The sequence below is a fragment of the Taudactylus pleione genome, unplaced genomic scaffold, assembly GCF_031769625.1.
Source record: "Taudactylus pleione unplaced genomic scaffold, aTauple2 ptg000044l, whole genome shotgun sequence".
Classification (NCBI taxonomy): Eukaryota; Metazoa; Chordata; class Amphibia; order Anura; family Myobatrachidae; genus Taudactylus; species Taudactylus pleione.
In genome coordinates this window covers 3556190-3574511 of record NW_028284446.1, presented here as the reverse complement: position 1 = coordinate 3574511, position 18322 = coordinate 3556190, and positions in this window count along the sequence as shown.

Below are 18322 nucleotides of genomic sequence, written 5' to 3'. Positions count from 1 at the left end.
TCGAAGGGCTGGAGAACCTTGCACAACACGGAAATCATTCTCCACTGCGCTTGAGTCAGGTGCATCCCCCCTCCTTTGCCTATGTCATAGGTGGATGTATAGGCTTGAATGGCCTTTTGCTGCTCCTCCATCCTCTGAAGCATATAGAGGGTTGAGTTCCACCACGTCACAACCTCTTGCTTCAGGTGATGGCGGGGCAGGTTCAAGAGTGTTTGCTGGCGCTCCAGTCTTCGGCACGCAGTCGCTGAATGGCAAAAGTGGCCAGAAATTTTTCGGGCCACCCAAAGCGTCTCCTGCACGCCCCTGTCGCTTTTCAGAAAATTCTGCACCACCAAGTTTATTGTGTGAGCAAAACATGGGACATGCTGGAATTTGTCCAGATGTAATGCCCGCACAATATTGGTGGCGTTGTCAGATATCACAAATCCCCAGGAGAGTCTAAGTGGGGTAAGCCACTGGGCGATGATTTCCTCAGTTTCTCTAAGAGGCTGTCGGCGGTGTGCCTCTTACTAAAACCGGTGATACACAGCGTAGCCTGCCTTGGAATGAGCTGGTGTTTCTGAGATGCTGCTACTGGTGACGCTGCTGTTGTTGCTGCATAAGGTGACACATCTACCCAGTGGGCTGTCACAGTCATATAGTCCTTAGTCTGCCCTGTTCCACTTGTCCACATGTCCGTGGTTAAGTGAACATTGGGTACAACCGCATTTTTCAGGACACTGAGGACACTTTTTCTGACGTTTCTGTACAGTCTCGGTATCGCCTGCCTAGTGAAGTGGAATCTAGATGGGATTTGGAACCGGGGACACACTACCTCCATCAATTGTCTAAATCCCACTACACTAAGGACGAATACCGGACGCACATCTAACACCAACATAGCAGTCAAGGCCTCAGTTATATGTTTTGCTTCAGGATGACTGCTGTCGTACTTCATCCTCCTCGCTAAGGACTGTTGGAGGGTCAATTGTTTTGTAAAAGTAGTGGTGTTCCTACTTCCTCTCTGGGATGATGAACGACTCCCAGCAGCAACAGCAGCAGCGGCAGCAGTAGGCGTAGCAATGCAGGATCCTCTGGAGGAATCCCGGATAGGAGAGTCATTCATGCCAGTGACATAGCCTGCAGGACTACTTCCGATCCTGACTAAGGAGGAAATTGACAAGGAGGGAGTTGACAGTGTGGTTTGCAGGCGCTTGGATACAACAGGACAAAGGGATTTAGGTGTCCCTGGACTGCTTACGGTTTTAGCCAAAGTTTCTGAACTTGACAGTAACTTTTTATGAACGCGCTGCAGGTGACGTATAAGGGAGGATGTTCCTAGGTGGTTAACTTCCCTACCCCTACTTATTTCAACTTTACATATGGTAAATATGGCAAGACAGTTGTTGTCCGGATTTGGATAGAAATATTGCCAGACCAAAGAGGTGGAATGTTTGGTCTTTTGCCCAGGCATGACCGTGATGGGCTTTTTCATCCCACGGACAACAACTGTCTCCCCCGGAGCTTGATTTAAACAAACCACATCACCATCAGAATCCTCCTCCCCAACTTCCTCCTCAGCGCCAGCTACACCAGTATCCTCATCCTGTTGTACTTCAACAGTGACATCTTCAATTTGCATATCAGCAAGTGGACTGTGGGTGCTCCTTTTAGCAGAGGGCATGCAAATGGTGGAAAGAGCCACCTCTTCCCATCCAGTGCTGGGAAGGTCAGGCATCGCAACTGCCACCACACTTGGATTCTCCTTGGGGATTTGTGATATCTTCTTAGAACGCACAGTTCATCGCTGTGCTTTTGCCAGCTTAACTCGTTTGATTTTTTTAGTGGGATGAGGACTTCCATCGCCATGTGCAGCTGAACCACTTGTCATGAACATAGGGAAAGACCTTAGCCGTTCCTTGCCACTCCGTGTCGTAAATGGCATATTGGCAAGTTTACGTTTCTCCTCAGATGATTTAAATGTTTTTTTTAAGGTCATTTTCCTGAACTTTGTCATTTGGGATTGTATATGCCCTCTACTATGACATTGGACATCGGCCTTGGCAGACGACGTTAATGGCATGTTATCGTCTATGTCATGACTAGTGGCAGCAGCTTCAGTACTAGGAGGAAGTGGTTCTTCATCTTTCCCTATTTTATTTTTATCGGAGAAAGTTTGGTCCTCCATTTATGTTATATTGATATATACGTGCGGCTAAGGTGCACACAAACAGAAAATAATTTTTTATTTTTGTTGGAGACTAGTGCACTTTGTGGGTTACACCACCCTTTAAGAAATGAGCAAAACGGCTCTTTACTTATGGGACACAGGCGCACGCTTGGCGCTGCTCCTTTGTTGATGCATGTGCAGCTACAGTGCACACAATTCACAAAGACAGAAAAAAAAGATTTTTTTATTTTTTGTGGAGCGCACTTTGGGGGTTACACCACCCTTTAACAGACAGACGAACGCGCATGCTTGGCGCTGCTTTGAGGATGCACGTACAGTGCACACAATTCACAAAAACAGAAAAAAATAGAAGAATTTTTTTATTTTTTGTCGAGCGCACTTTGAGGGTTACACCACCCTTTAACAGACAGATGCACGCTTGGTGCTGCTGCTTTGAGGATACACGTACAGTGCACACAATTCACAAACACAGAAGAAAATGTTTTTTTTGGCTGGAGTGCACTTTGGGGGTTACAGCACCCTTTAACAGACGAGCCAGCCGGCCCTTTACTTATGACACAGGCGCACGCTTGGCGCTACTTTGTTGATGCACATGTAGCCACAGTGCACACAATTCACAAACACAGAAAATAATTTTTTATTTTGTTTGGAGTGCACTTTGGGGGTTACAGCACCCTTTAACAGATGAGCCAGCTGGTCCTTTACTTATGACACAGGTGCATGCTTGGCGTTACTTTGTTGATGCACGTGCGGCTACTGCGCACACAATTCACAAACACAGAAAAAAACATCTTTTTTTTTGGAGTGCACTTTGGGGGAGCACCCCTGATGCACAGATCACCCCCTGGACAACACTACAGCACCCCTCTAGGACTACAGCCTTTATGGGACACTGCACAACCCAGTCCAGCCAGCCCCTATAGACTTTGGAGTGGACACAGCCCCTATGGACAATTGACTGCACAACACAGCCCAGCCAGCCCCTATGACAGCAGCACAACACAGCCCAACCAGCCCCTATGGACAACAGCAGCACAACACAGCCCAGTCAGCCCCTATTAACTGAGTGGACACAGCCCCTATGGACAACAGCAGCACAACACAGCCCAGCCAGCCCTAGCTCCCACCCTCCCTCCTCACTGTAGACAGCCGGAGTGAGAAATGGCGCCGACGCGGGGACCTTTTATAGAATTGAAAACCCGCGAGATCCGGAAGGCAGGATGATGATGTTTTGCCTCGATTTCAAATCCGAGTCAGGCGGGAAAAGTCAAGCCCGACTCGGATCTGGGGGGCTCGGGGGGGTTTGGATTTCAGAAATCCGAACCCGCTCATCCCTAGTTTGGATCTGTATTTTTTTCTAAAAAAAAAATCATAAAAACAGCTGAAATCACATAATTTGGGCCTGTTTTTGTTCCTACAGTATTATTAACCTCAATAACATTTATTTCCAGTCATTTCCTGGCAATTTTGACCACCTCACAGTTCACAATATTGATTTCATCCAGTTTAGGCCAAAAGGTTGCATCGAGCTAGCTGGCTGACTAAGCTAAGCAACAGCAGTGGGCGGCACTAACATCTGGCAGTTCAGCTTGCAACATGGCACAGCACAGCACTGCAGTGGCAGACAGGATGGCAGTTTAATGAACTATAAAATTAAAAATGTCAGGCAGCAATGCCCCCAGCACTTTGTACAACACAGAAAGTATTTTCCACTTAGCTTAAGTAAGGTAAATTCCCCCTCTTCTTCCTATGTCATAGTTCATTGTGTAGCTTTGGATGGCTTTTTGCTGTTCCTCCGTCCTCTGAAACAGATAAAGGGTGGAGTTCCACCTTGTAGCTACATCTTGCTTCAGCTGGTGACAGGGCAATTTCAACATTTCTTCAAGGTGCTGCAATCTTCTACATGCACCTGCTGAATGGCGAAAATGTCCAGAAATTTTGCGGGCCACAAAGAGTATCTCCTGCACAGCCCTATCATTTTTTAAAATATTTTGTACCACCTAGTTGATTGTGTGAGCAAAACATGGGACGTGTTGGAATTCACCCTGCTGTAATTGCATCACAATATTGGTAGCATAGTCAGAAATCACAAATCCTGAGGAGAGTCCAAGCGGGGTAAGCCATTTTGCAATGACTTCCCTGAGTTTTTCTCAGAGGTTGTCATGGTATGCTTCTTAGTGAAACCGTTGATACACAGAGTTACAGTCATGTAATCATGCATTTGCCCTGTTCCACTTGTCCACATATCTGTGGTTAAGTGGACAGTGGGTACAGCGGCATTTTGAAGGACACTAATTAAGTTTTTTTTAACATCCCTGTAGAGGCTGGAATTGCTTTTCTAGTAGTGGAACCTAGATGGAATTTGGCGTCAGTGATCCGCTGTGCAACTGGGTGACTGCTGTCATACTTGCTACCCCTTGCAAAGGATTGTTTAACAGTCAATTTTTTTTTAGCTACTACTAGTAGTGTTCCTGGTCCCCTTCTGGGATGAAGATCCACTCTCAGCAGCAGCAGGTGTAGCACTCAAGGATTCTTCTGAGGAATCCAGGATAAGGGAGGACTGAGTTAGCCTTATCAAATTGAATGCAGGACTATTTCCGATCATGATGAGGATATTGTTGATGAAGGTGTTGGTGGTGAAGATGCCAGGTGCTTGGATCTAGCAGAGAGAAGGGAGCTAGCTGATGCTGGACTGAGCAAAGTTTCTGAATTTCGCAAACAGTTTGGATGGATGCGCTGTAGATGACGTAACAGGGAGGAGGTTTCTAGATGGCTATGGTCCCTACCTTTACTTACTCTGACATGACAATGGGTACAGATAGCTTGACAATTGTTGTCCAAATTTGGGTAGAATTGATTCCACACATAAGAAGTGGATTTTTTTGTTTTATGCCCAGGCATGACAATGGGCTTTTACTTATCATGGGCAACAACTATTTCCACTCGGGCCTGATTTACACAAATAACATCCTCATCATCAGCAGCCTCATTAGCGTCAGCTACACAAATATCCTCCTCATCCTGGTGCACTTCCACAGAATCTTCCTCGATTTCTATGTCATCATGTTGACTTGTGCTGCTCATCCCCACATTTGCAGAGGTAGCACAAGTGGTGGAAGGAGGCTCCTCTTCTACTACAGTTTTGGAAAGGTCAGGCCCACACATGGCATCAGCTGACACACTTAGACTCTCCTCAGGGATTTGTGACATTTCTGAGCGCACAGTTGGTTCCTGTGCCTTAACTATTTTCATTTTTTTAAATGTCTACAGGGAGATGGGCTTACATCATCATATGAGTTATAAATAAAGGCCAAGGCCTTAGCCTTTCCTTGCCACTTCGTGTGGTGAAAAGCATATTGCCAATTTTATATCTGTCTGCACCTAACTTTCCCTTTTAATGTTTTTTTCTTTACCAATGTAAAAGATTGCTTCTTTGATTTTAGGTGCCCTGATTTAAGCCCTGTATGCCCTTGTGCATCGGCTTTAGTAGATGATGTAGACGGACTAGTATCGTCATGACTGGTGGCACTGGCAGCAGCTCCAGCACTAGTATGTGGTTCCTGCTCTCCTCTCAACTGATCATTCTCCACCATAACAACAAACAATGATGTAGGGTACAGCACACGTCAATTTGTAACAATTTTAAATATTACACTGCGGTATCAATGACATTCAGTGTCACAATATTTTTTATGAATTAAACACTGCCCTACCACTGACAGTGTCACAATATTTTTTATGATTTAAACACTGCCCTACTACTTACAATTATCACAATATTTTTTATGAATTAAACACTTCCCTACCAATTAGTGTCACAATTTTTTTTTATGACTGATACACTGCGTTTCTACTTAGTGTCAAAATATTTTTTATGAATACACTGCGCTAACACTTACAGTGTGACAATATGTGTATGAATATTACACTGCTCAACGACTTATAGTGTCACAATACGTGTATGAATATAACACTGCGGTCTGACTGCAAGCGACACAGTAAAAAAAATAATAATAATACAGTACACTGGGGTACAGCACAAAAAAAACAACAAATTATATTAGCTTTTATTACCTTTTTTTTTTTACACTGGGCACCCTTGGACGGACAGAGCACCCCTGGATGGACACAGCAGCCCCTGGATGGACACAGCAACCCCTTGGATGGACACAGAAGCCCCTGCCCAGGATGGACACAGCAGCCCCTGCCCTGGATGGACACAGAAGCCACTGCCCCTGGATGGACACAGTGAATGAACAGAACGTTCAAGTCTGTACAAAACTATACAGTCCAAATTCATAAACACAATGTTATATACCATATCTCCTGTCTCTAGTATATAGCCATATTACCAGAAAGGCCAATCGTAGGTTATGGCAAATATGCAAAATGTAATACATTAATAAGACAGAAAGTATAAAACTTTAAAATGGTACTGCAGCTCAAAGTCTGTGGTATAGTGCATTCAATGATAGGATAAATACATATAAAATAGCCAGGTGGCTGCTTTACCAGACACAAAAGGAAAACATGAGCGGTATAAAAGGGGGATGATTTAATCCGGAATCATCATCTCCGTCCTCAGGTGTCCCTTGTACTTGGTGTGGTAGCCTGGTCTGGCACCTCCTCTCCTTCCAACGTGTTTCGGGACTACCTGTCCTTTTATCAAGGCCTTGACGGAGATGAGGTTTCCAGATTAAATCATCTCCCTTTCATACCCCGCATGAAATCACGCCTGTCTACGAATGACTGTCTTATGGTACATACACACAGTCAGATATGTCAGATGAACGATGATCGATGAATGATTGAACGATTTAACGATTTTTACCAATGATTTGAACGATTTTACTAACGATTTGAACGATTTCAGACTGTTTTAAAAATAATGAAATCGACCAAATCTGACTGCAAACACATCAGATGTCAGATATCGTTATCTGACAATTGGGGGCGCGCATCAATTATCGTTACAGGCTCAATTATCGTTACAGGCTCACATGTCAGATTTTCTGTCAGATATAAATGATTGAGCGATTTTTAAAATCGTTATCGTTCAAATCTGACAGAAGATCTGACAGTGTGTTTGCACCATTCGGCTTTAACTTCAGCTCTCCAACACTATAATAGGTCTCTCAACGTGGCCTCTCATGCGGCTTATTTGCAGGCAAAACAACAACTAGATAATCATCTATTGTCCCATGCCAAAAAAGATGTAGTGGAACACGGCTGATTGCTTGTTGGCTATCATGTCGAGACCTTGGCGTAAAAAGAACTTATATTACTGCCTATAAGTAGGCTTACCAAACTATCCCTTTAAACCATAACACTCGTGCATTACACAGGTTCTGTGGCTGATTAAAACCAGGTAAAATGTAGGCATAAAGTCAGCCAGCCACAGAACCTGTGTAATTCATGAGTGTCCTGGTTTAAAGGGATAGTATGGTAAGCCTAGCTATACGGGACCTTTGTACCAGTACTTTATTGACTTCCACCCAGGATATACTGTAGTTAAGAGATTTGAAGGTTACTATTCTTCCCTGTATGAGGACCTTGCCTTTAACTCTGGTAAACATGACATCATGCTTCATAAGGCTTTGCTACCTGAAGTTACCATTAGTCAAGGGAACTACTTAGCGGAGTATCGACAATCATCTATAGCCTCAATCTGGGTAAGTCTCCAGGCCCTGATGGATACTCTAATGAGAATTATAAATTATTCAAACAACAAGTAGCGCCTGTATTGGTAGACAACTTTAATAGCATTACATAATGGTTCCCTTTTTCCACATTTTAAGGATACAAATACTATTTTGATCCCCAAGCCCCAGAGGGACCCAATCCTCTATGACTCTTATAGGCCCATTAGCCTATTACACACAAACCTCGCTAACAAAATGGTGGACCAGTTACACAGCATATTACCAAATTTACTCACTTCTCATAATCTAGAATTTGTGTGCGGCCATCATTCTGTCCGAGGGGTAAGGGCAGCGATTGGGGCAGTGGTTGCCTCCTATGGAATGCTTCACACCCAAAATACACTTCTCAGACTTGATCCAACTAGGGTGTTTGATTCTGTTCTCTGGGCCTGATTCAGCAAGGATCGCTATTCTGCTAGACCACACGGACCGCAGTTGCTAATATTAGCAGTAAAATGCAAATGTTTGCAATCGCATTGTGATCACAGCTTACCATAAGGACCCCCACTTCCCCTTACACACATCCATATACTTGGGCAACATAGCGAAACAATTGGTAATATCGGACCCATACGCACAGTTAAGGCAGGTCAGACCTACCTCACTCAGAAATTGCTAACTTCAGGTCACGCTATGAGGCCTCAGGCTGCGTCAGGAATTGTAATGGATAATTTATGCCTGCCCCTGCAATGCCATCCCAACGCACTGGCACACCTGCATTCGCCAGACCACCCCTCCATCACCACCCACAAACGGCACTTCCTGTCAATCACTGTGCTCGGGGTCAGCGTAGCCTCTGCAAATGCATTTCCCATCGCAATTGCCAATTTGCGCAAGAGCACTGCGATGCATACGCATGCGCAATGTGAATTAATCGACTGCGATCCTTGCTGAATCAGGCCCTCTGTCCACATTTATTACTATTTTTATAAATATTGTTTGCTATCTTTTCATGTCTCTCTTGATGACTGTGTTGGTCAATGGCTGTGGAGAGGCTCCTATTTGTACCATATTTGGGGACCAGCCTTATTGCCGTTAGTATCCTAGAAAGAAAAGGATTTCAGGTCAAGTTCACAGAAGGCAAGTATGTTGTGTACAATAAAAGAGGGACTGTGATAACAACAATCTATGGAGCTGTGGGATAGGCGATTAGGCCACCTAGGGTATGATAACATCCAGAAACTCCTTGAAGGGATGGTGACAGGAATAGCCGTGAACAAACCAGAGAGACTGGAATGTGAGAGCTGTATGAAGGGTAAGCAAACCCATTGTCCCTTCCTAAAGGCAGCAACTAGAGCAGAGGCATTGCTAGCATTGGTGCATACAGATGTGGTCCGATGGGAGTGAAATAGAAAATTGGATACAGATATTTCCTGACATTCATCGTTGACTTCACAAGAATGACATGGACTTCATCAAAGGCAAAAGTGAAATAATAAGCAAAATAGTAGACTATGAATTTCTGGTGGCGACTCAGGGTCTGATTCAGATGTAGATGGTACTACAGAACCGCAAGGAAGCGACTTTGCAATACTGTCCAACTAAAATGCAAATGCAACAGGAGGTATCTGTAGGAAATAAACACCTCCTGCACGCATCTGCGATCCGAGTCCTGCATACATAGACGCTGCTTCGGATTACCATCATCGAAATGGTTACTGCCCTCAGCCAGGCTGCATAAGCCAATACTTTCTTCCGCTTGCAAGCCCAGAAAATCTGTGTCCTGCGACGCAGACCCTGGCATCGGCACACCCAGAAAATGGAGGCAGCATGCCCCCGTTTACAGGAACGCAACCCTTTATTAACAGCAACCAATCAGATTCTACTTAACAGTTATATAACACCTTCTAGAAGATAATATCTAGAATCTAATTGGTTGCTATGGGCAACATCTCCACTTCTAAAAACCCGCACCTTAGTAAATATACCGTGTGGTGTTCCATGAAACAGTGCTATCTAGTGTAATGCTGGAACAAGATCCGCAACACAAGTTTGTTACGCTGGATATGCAAACAGCTGGAAGTGTTTCTGAGTTAGACACTTCCAGTGTGGATACAGAGCTTGAGTTCTGTAAGACATAATAAAGGAAAAACCCCTAGGTGATATTATGAGAAATTCACAAATATAGATTTCTGTGAATCATACAATCCAAGAAGCAAAGTCAAGGGGCACGATTCTATTCTACACGATGTGAATAGCGCCGGAGCTATTCATTACACCGCGCTGCCAAGTCTAAGGATTTCTTCTCGCATCCCTCCGACAAAAGTCCTGGCGCGAGGCTTTCTGCCCTTAGCGCCGGGAAAACAGCATCGCGCCGGGAAGTTAGGTCAGGGAATGCCCGTTATCGCGCCTTAAACAGGGTGTTTAGTCGCGAGAACGGGCATTCTCCGACTAAACACCGCGCACAATTGAATAGCTTTGGGAGCTATCTCCCGGCGCTATTTACATCGCGCTCAATTGAATCATGCCCAAGGAGTGACTGGGAGAAATGGAAAATAGCCATAGGTTAATAATGGCATAATTGAATGACAACAATATGTGGACTGTTTTTAACAGGCAGAGTCACCGCAAGGCAGTCAAGAAATAAAATGGAAATGCAGACTGGACCATTACAAAGCCAGTCTGGTACCAAAATGAAACACAAAAATCCCGGATTGACTATGGGGAAATCTTATCATCTGTTACAAGGTACGGTATGTTGTGTTTAGTCATTGCCATATCTGCCATGCACAATTTACTACTGTATCAGACTCTGACTCAGCCTTCTTAAATGGAGATTTAATTGAAGAAATCTATATGGAACCTTCTGAGCATTACGATGAGGACATGTTCCAAGAAGGAAAAGTGTGGTCTGAAACAGAATGGTTGTTACTGGTACATTAAGTTAGATACTGTACTATTGAAGATGGGCTTTGTTTGTTAAGAGACTGATCACTGTCCATACCACAAGACAATAGAGCAAAAGTTGTTCATCATAGTTGTGTATGCTGATTATTTGTTGCTAGCAGGTCAGGAGGAACATATAGCCAGTGTCAGGCATCTGTTAGAGCATAAATTCAAGTTGAAAGTCCTATGGCCTGCCGACCCATAGAGAGCTTGTCTAGGCCTCTGTACTTTTTACCGGGCATGGCCATGCCCCCCTTAGAATAAAAGTATTTGCAGCACTGTGAAACAGGGGGTGCTGTAAGCATCTCACCCAGGGGCAAATCTGGGGGTTGCACAATCAGTTTGATCACTCCCCTCCACCCCTGTACAGGCAAAGGAGACTGCTGCTGCTGTTTAGTAGCAGCAACCTCCCCAGTCCCACTGCAGCCCAGCACACAGCAGCATGTGCTGTGCAGGGGAGAGAGGCTTTTGACAGGTTAGAGGGTGGGTGGGTTGGTGTTGGACTGAAAGCCACGACCAGGTTCCTCCAACAAGCACAGGTCGGGGTAGTTAGTATATGCTCCTCCCTATCAGCTCCCCTGAGGGCCTGCACATCACCTGTTAGGCTTGATAATCTTATAAAACTTGATTGGAGGAACTGTCACAATTGGACTGCAGATATATATTTAGGGGTTAAAGTGGGCCAGAATTGGGCGGAACTGTGTTCCGTCACTTCTATTTGGAGACGGAACCATGTCTGCCTCCGCCAACCCACCTTAGCCCAGTCCGCTGTGATTTTGTTACCAGAAGGCGCCCGGCTCCTTCCCAGCGGCAGCCGGAGCTCACTCCTGAGCTCCAGCTTCCGGCTCGCGCAGTGTGCAGTGCACTATAGGAGAGACGTCATGATGTCTCTCCCATTGTTCAGAGGAGCAGCCAGGCGGACCGGAGGCAGCGGACGCAGGAGCGGAGCTTGAGGTAAGTATTGTTTTTTTATTTTTGTGTAAGCTGCTTCACTATAGGGGGCATAACTTCTGTGGTCACTACTACTGGGGGCATTACTACAGGGGGCACCACTCCTGGGGGCACTGAATAAGGGGCACCACTACTGGGGGCACTGCATAAGGGGAACTACCACTGTGGGCACTGCATAAGGGGGACTACTACTACTGGGGGCATTGCATAAGGGGCACCACTACTGGGGTCTCTGAATAAGGGACACTACCACTGTGGGCACTGCATAAGGGGCATTACCACTACTGGGGGCATTGCATAAAGGGGCACCACAACTGGGGGCACTGAATAAGAGGAACCACTACTGGTGGCACTGCATAAGGGGCATCCCTACTGGGGGCACCACTACCATGCATTGCATAAGGGGCACTACTGTTGTGGGTATTATGTGTAAGGGACACAACTGCTGTGGGCATTGTATAAGGGGCACTACTATTGTGGGCATTATGTGTATTAGGGGCACTACTACTGTGGGCATTGTGTATAAGGTTGACAAATTTGGACATTGTGTAAAAAAGGCACTGCTGTGTGTCATACATGAATAAGGGAAACTATGTGGTGTAACGTGAATCAGGGGTGAAATCAAGATTGTGCTACTGTGGTGTAATTTGAATTGGGAATACTATTGTGTGATCATGCCCCTTTCTTTTGAGACCGCATCCCTTTTTTCAGCATGCGCCTATGCTGTCCCTTTTTTAAAAAGTGCAGAGGGGGGTGAGTTCCACCACTTCTCTAGGACCACTTTAAGCACTGTATATATTGAAGCAATACTTACTAAGTATGCAACGTCAGAAGCAGACCAGTAAGTACTCCAATTCGCAAAGGTACTAAAATCACAAAAGGCCATGTTTGCAACAAGTGAGGCAGAGGATATAAAAATAGTTCCTTAATAGAGCGCCTGTTGGAAGTTTAATATATGCAAGTATTGGGACTCCTCCAGACATCACACATGCTGTGAGCCAGGTGAGCCAATTTGCCATTAACCCTTGGAAACACTGGACTGCAGTCAAAAGAATACATACATAAATTGCTCAACTTAATTGAAATTAGTTTCTTCAAAATCAGGGAATTCTAAATTGAAATCTTCCTGTGATGTCAAATGGGGATCAGATGAGAATGACCATCATTCATACATGGAATACCTGTTTGTACTGGCAGGTACAGCTGTCAGCTGAACAAGCAGAAAGCTTCACTGTTGCCATATCCACAGCTGAGGCGGAATACATGGCACCTACCAAAACTGCCAAGGAAACCTTATGCCTAAAGCAGAGGTGTAGCCTGCAGCCATGGCACTGTCTCTCCCTTCCCCTCCCCAAGTGTGCCAGTTATGGGGCATAGCTCAGCATGTAGGGGCAAATTAAAGGGAATTAAAAAGAAACATATATTGGGCAACAATAATAACTATTCTCCATTGTTGGTATCAATCAAGCCTTAATAATAACTATTCACCATTGTTGGTATTAATCAGGCCTAATCCTGTAAGCTCACTGCAAAACTGAGTTCTGTCAGATGGCTGATCTGTATGCAGCCAGGATCTTGTGTGCATACAGAAGATCAACCATCTGACAGACCTCAGCTGTGAGAGGTGGAATAGAGCCAGGGGGAGGTGAGTCGGAACCAGATGAAGCAGAGGAAGCTGATGTCTGGGATTGCTAACTCTCCAGAACAGAGTTTCCCAAACTCCGCCATTACAGTCCAGGTTTTAAGAATATCCAAGATTGAGTTCAGATGGTTAAATCAAATTGACTGAGGTACTAATTTAGTCACCTATGCTCAATCATGGATAACCTTAAAACCTGGATTGTAATAGTGGAGTTTGAGAAACTCTGTTCCAGAATAATCCTGGATGGGAGGTAACCAGGGCCTAGACCAAGTATAGCCCACCTCGAAATGTCCCATTGGCGCCCCCCTTAAAAACAAAAATTTATACTGTTTTTTTTGTGTGTACTAAATAAAAATACACTTTACCTATAGTATATAGTGGTTTCACTGCAACGGGGAACCTCTGAAGAAATTGATCCTCCCTGGGCAGAAAGTGTCTTCAGTCAGTATTCACTATTCATGTAGGAAATCACATATTTTGGAAAATGCCTGTTTGTGTATGAATATAACTGATGTCATCATCATACAACAGAGGTTCAAGCAGACTTGTGCCCCGTGTTCCCCTCTGCCCCATGTCCCCTCCAGCCTCCTGCCCAATGTCTCTCCAGGTTCCTATCCCGTCTCTCCAGCCTCCTGCACACTGTCATTCCAGCCTCCTGCCCTGTGTCTCTCCAGCCTCCCATTCAGTCTCTCCAGCCTTCTATATACGTCATTCCAGCCTCCTGCCCTGTGTCTCTCCAGCCTCCTGCCCTGTCACTGAAAAGTTGCTGATGCGATCGAGATGCATGGAATCAGAAAACTTGTGGAAAAGTGAGGGATACTCCTGGTTGGTGACTGGGAGGTGTCTACTAGTGCATGCAAAAATGATCTATTCAGTTGGGTGTGTTATGGGAATAATCTCGGGAGTGTCAATGCAAGCAGCTGCGTACATGCACAGCTCAGGCATAGAAGGTCGTAGCCAGAGTGAGAATCTCTAGCTGCTATAAGGCTGGTGCAAGTTTCAATGGTGCGACTGATGGTGACATCTAAAGACACACCAATTGGTATTACTGCCTGTACAGATGCTGACAGTGGGCGTCTCAGTCCTTGCACAGTCAGCCGCATGGAGTACACCAGGGAAGGCGTTTGTATCGTCATTTGCATAAAGTCGCAGATGGGCATTCACCAAAAGATGCTACTGTGTGCACCTCTGAATCAGGCCCTATGCATTTCCGGGTGAGAGTGTGGCAATGTGAATATAATATGAATAAAAGCTACATGCTGTCATTGGCCTTGTTTTACACTCTCATGCAGAATCCCCTGTTTGATGGGTGTACTGTGTACATAACTGTTACTAGGAAACCACTTGGCTGCAGCTCAGTCTCTCCCACCTTGTGTGGGTCAAAGTTGGTAAAAAGGTGTCCTTACACATGCAAGATTGATAACAGTGGAAACAAGCGCTTTGTGGAAGGAATGAGTATAGCAGAGCCCAGTCTTCACTGGTGACAATAATGCGTGCTGGGTTATCTTTAGTAAATAATTAAATTATATAGATTTATGAGTTTACAATCTCAATATATACAGTCTCACAACACTTCAAAGTACAAATTACAGTAGGTTGTTAACATATTTAGACTTTGCAGCAGTCTCTTGTTTGGCATCACACCCATCATCAAGTTTACTGGGTGATCAACAGTTTTACTAGACCCTAGAGCAGTGTTGGCTAACCTTGACACTCCAGCTGTTATGGAACTACATAACCCAGCATGCACTGCTACAGTTTTGCTATTAGGGCATGCTAAAACTGTGGCAGGGCATGCTGGGATATATAGTTCCACAACAGCTGGAGTGTCAAGGTTAGCCAACACTGCCCTAAAGCTCACACTCACTCAGTGACTGTCAAATTTTGCCTTTATATCAAGATTCCACCTGATACTTGTAGGATTCAAATTGCCAAACTCTGGATTGCATCTGTGAGTCACAAGATCAACTAACAAAGCAGCAGCTTCTTTTCACTGAGTTTATATAAACTTGCATCAGGAATGGAGTTAAAGATCTGCTGCTGGTAATCACTGCCAAACACCTGCAGTTTATTACTTCAGGGTCAGCTCAATACAATCTGCTTTCTGGACACAAGCAAGTGTCAGCTAATTGGATTCGTTTCTCTGCATTTGAGATCATGAAATATCACAGGATTGTTTTCTGTGTATTGACCTCAGTTTATAAACTATCCTCCAGGCTTCGTCCCTTTGTCTACGGACAACATTAGTGCTAAGTTTATTTTACCGTGGCATTTCTGTGGACTTTTCTTGTTCTACCACTGTGGATGTTACACTACCAAAGATAGAAGACTTTGTGGTCTATGTACTAAGCATTGGTGAGAGATAAAGTCCCAATCAATCAGCTCCTGTCACTTTACAGGCTGTTTGAAAAATGACAGGAGCTGAGTGATTGGTACTTTATCTCCTTCACTTTATCTCTCTCCAAGGCTTAGCATATAGACCCCTCTATATTTGTTTTGTGCATCCATTTACACAGTTGAAATTACATTCTATGTTCTACCATTGTGGACATTACAATACCAAATGTAGAAGATTTTGGGGGGAATTCAATTGTGCATTGGTTGCACCAGAGGTTCCCAAACTCCGCCATTACAGGCCAGATTTTAAGGATATCTATGATTCACTCTGCGCCAACTGTTGAGTTGGAATGTTCTATTTTATCAAAGTTTGAAGTAAATATAAAAATTTCTGTATCATATTCTGAGCATACACTGGGGAGCATTTGTAAAAAGACGTTGTCAACAAAACCAACAAATCAGATATGTGCTTTCATTTTCTAAACTGCACAATCAAATTACAAACTGTCTGGTGGGTTGTCAACTTGTCATTAATTCACGCCCACCACTTTTAATTAGAGATAAGCAGTTCGGTTCTGCTGAAATCCGAACAAACCTGAACTATGGGTTTTGAACCGAGTCTCAGCTTGGTTCATTTTGGGGTTCCCGACTTGGGTCTTCTTGCAAGTGCAAAATCCGGATCTAAGAACAGGCCTTGCGTGTTTTGTATTGCATTTAAGTCCTTCCCTCGTGATTTCAGGTGCTGTGAGGTGGTCAAACTTAACTGGAAATGAATGTTATTGATGTTAATAACACTATAGGAACAAAAACAGGTCCAAATTACATGATTTTAGCTGGTATTATACATTTTTAAAGAAATCTAAAACCAAAACCCAACCAAAATACTTTGGGAATCATAAAGTTTGCTGGCTGTGTGATTCCATTGGAAAATACATCAGAAAGGACTACTGCATTGGGACCCACTCATCCATCCCATTGAAGATTTCTGGAAATCCAAGGGTTCCGGTGGTCAAGGGGTCCCAGTGTTAACCACTCTGGTACAAATTTTGTTTGCACTTCTTTAACAAGTGTTTTAATATCATTATTTCCTTTGTCTGAAAGTAATTTGTACTGATTTTATGTGTTCAAAATAAAATAACCCTTTATGTTTTGAAAACAATATATTTTAATTTGTGTGCCTATAAGTTTAGGTAATGGGTTATTGAGACTCTCTCTATGGTAAGTGACATCTTGTTCCCCAATGTTTAAAACGTATGTGTTTCTACTTGGGAGAGCTTGATTGCATCAAGATAAGTTTTCGGACATGTTAGGTATTTCACTGTGAAAATCTGCGTGTTTAGCGCACAAAGGACCACCTATTTCCCTCTTTTCTGCAGGGTTTAATACCATCTGAAGTTGGCATCAGTTCCCGCAATCAAAACTTTCAGCTTTTAGAGCTTGATGAATGGCCGGTAGTCTCAACGGTACTCCAAAGATCAATATAAATGTGCCCATTACATAAAAGGAAGGCCACCTGCACACATACTGTATGGCGATTTTTTGCTACTTTACATAAGCGGGCAATTACATTTTATTTTGTGAACACAGTTTAAGTCGATGAACTTGGACACAAATGCTTTCTAACTAAAGCTGACCATCCAATATACAATTTTCTGTTAGATATCTGTCCAATCTGGCTGGTTGGAATGGAAACCTGGTAATGTATGGGAGCAAATGACAGTCGATCATATGGTTTTAAACACTGAAAAAAGGACATAAAAATTGTTCAAATTGGTTAAATTCATGTGTTTTAACCAATTTGTCTGATCAACCATTTTTAGCTATTTTCCAGTGTTTGTGAGCAAATAGACGATTGTCATTTGCTCCCATACATTACCATGTTTTCATTCCAACCAGCCAGATTGGACAGATATCTGACAGAAAAAGTGGATGCCCAGCTTATGAATTAACCACTGAGGCTGCTTACTTAATAAGGGTCACATGATCATCAAAAGTCTTCTCATATAGTCACTGCGAAGAGCAATTTAATGAAAAGATGAAAGACAAGGACAGTTTGGGGGAAAGAAAAGAGATCATATTTCATGTTAATGTAGCTTATTTTAGGCATGGTTCTTTAAATTATAGAAATAATAAATATCTGTTATACAGAAAACCCTCAAAACTCAAATATTCCAGACATTAAATCTAGTATCTGTATTTAGAAAATGATATTGAGGACACGGGGCTAATTCAGCATTGCACGTATGTGCAATGCTGAAAGAAGATTCCAGATTATCATGAATATGCACGTGCACAGGACCTGTTCTACTAATGTGCAGAACGGGTCCTGCGTTATCGCATGCAGCCGCTCCTATGCCTCTGCCTGATTGACAGGCAGAGGCATTTAAGGGGTGGTGCGGGGACAGCCGGCGTTCCCGGAAACGGTGCGTAGGCCCCGTTTTCTGGGAGTGGCAAGGCCAGAGGCTGCGTCCACAGATGCAGTTTCCTTGCCTCACAAGCCAGCCAGCCTGAGTAAGCTGAGGCTTACTCAGCAGGTTGGTGGCCTGGCACCATCCACCATCGCGACCATTGTTCGCGATGGTTATCCCAACCTGCGATCTCGGTTGCAGTGCTGGGATCACAAATTGCAGCAGG